The following is a 1,545-nucleotide window of genomic DNA, read 5'->3' as shown; positions in this document are numbered from 1 at the left end:
CTGTGTCTCTGCTTCTCTCTCTCTCTCTCTCTCTGTGTGTGTGTGTGACTATCATAAATAAATAAAAATTTAAAAAAAAAGAAAAAAGAAAAAAAAAAACCTCTGGATTTCTCATTCGACTTCCTCTTTTCAGGAAGAGTCTTTGAAAGTGTCAATTCTCACTCTCACCAATTCCTCTCTTCCCATTTTCTCTTAGACCCATTTCAGTCAGGCTTCTGCCTCTTACTGGTGCAATGAAACTCTTCACTGACTCCTCTATATCACTTGGGACAAAAGCTGAAGTCCTTACAATGGCCCATACGCCCTATATGATCCCTACATGATCTGGTCTCCCATCATTATTTCCCCTCAGCAGCCACCATTCTATGGAGCAGTCAGGCCAACTATTTTGCACCCAATATCAGAGAGAACCTGGAAAACATGTGTGGGCCAGAAGACCCTTTTTTTCTAGCCACAAGAGGACTCAGAAACCACCCACCCGATATGCCCCCACATCCTCCAGTGGAGGAATGGAGGACATGGGGCTGTAAAAATCGGATTGACCATGCATTTTAACCTAAGAAACATGAGTTTCTCAAAGAACTACTTGGGTTATTGTATTAGACTAAGGTCACTACACTGGACTCTCATTGTCTCCCCTCCTTATTACCCAGCAGATGGTACCTCCCAAGAAAGATCAAATTAAGTAGGAAAATAAAGAAACTCTGTTTTCTTTGTACATCTTATATATTTGTGAGTGATTTTGTGACCCTGCTACATGTACACATATGCTTAGGGGAAAAAAGGTAACAAAATATAGACCAAAATGTTAACAGTGGTTATGAATGAGTGGTTTTTATGTTCTTCTCTATATTTTTGTTATTTTCTGATTTTTTCATGAGTGTGAGCTAATTTTATAATTAGAAGAGTATTTTCAATTTTAAAAGAAAATGGAAGCTTTCACCCCCAAACAAAATGAAGTAATAGACACTAGATTTACCCTCCTTCCTGAAACAACCAAGATAACCTGGACCAAGTGTATGAAATAAAAGTTCTCGACTCATTGGATATCAGACAATAAAACACAATAATCTTTGAGAATGTGGGAATAAGTGGCAAGAGCTCCAAATTATCTAATCTTACTTCCTTGAGAAGATTTCCAAGACACAACAAGGAAAGGGGTACCCAGTAGAATTTGGCAGACCTCTTGAGTTGAGGAGACAGAGTGGAGAGTCTAGGGAGAACAAGATAGCTAGAACTCTTAGGGTAGAGTATCAGATAAGAGAGAGCTGAGCAGAGATAGAACCCAAAGATCTGCAGAGTCCCCCTCAAGCATTCAGTAAAGAATTGATCAGCATATGCCTCTGAGAAAACAATCCAAAAGGGGGCAGGAACCATCAGAAAGGACTAGGGGTTACAGTGCCTGGTATTCACACAGGGCTGAGAATTTATGACTATCATAAATAAAAAAAAAAAAAAAAAACACATCATGCAGAAAGAACAAAGATAGAATGGCAGCAGATTTCTCACCAGAACAAATGCATGCAAAAAGGGAATAGAGCAACA

This window comes from Nyctereutes procyonoides, unplaced genomic scaffold, assembly GCF_905146905.1.
Source record: "Nyctereutes procyonoides isolate TBG_1078 unplaced genomic scaffold, NYPRO_anot_genome, whole genome shotgun sequence".
NCBI lineage: Eukaryota > Metazoa > Chordata > Mammalia > Carnivora > Canidae > Nyctereutes > Nyctereutes procyonoides.
This window is presented reverse-complemented; position numbering follows the sequence as displayed.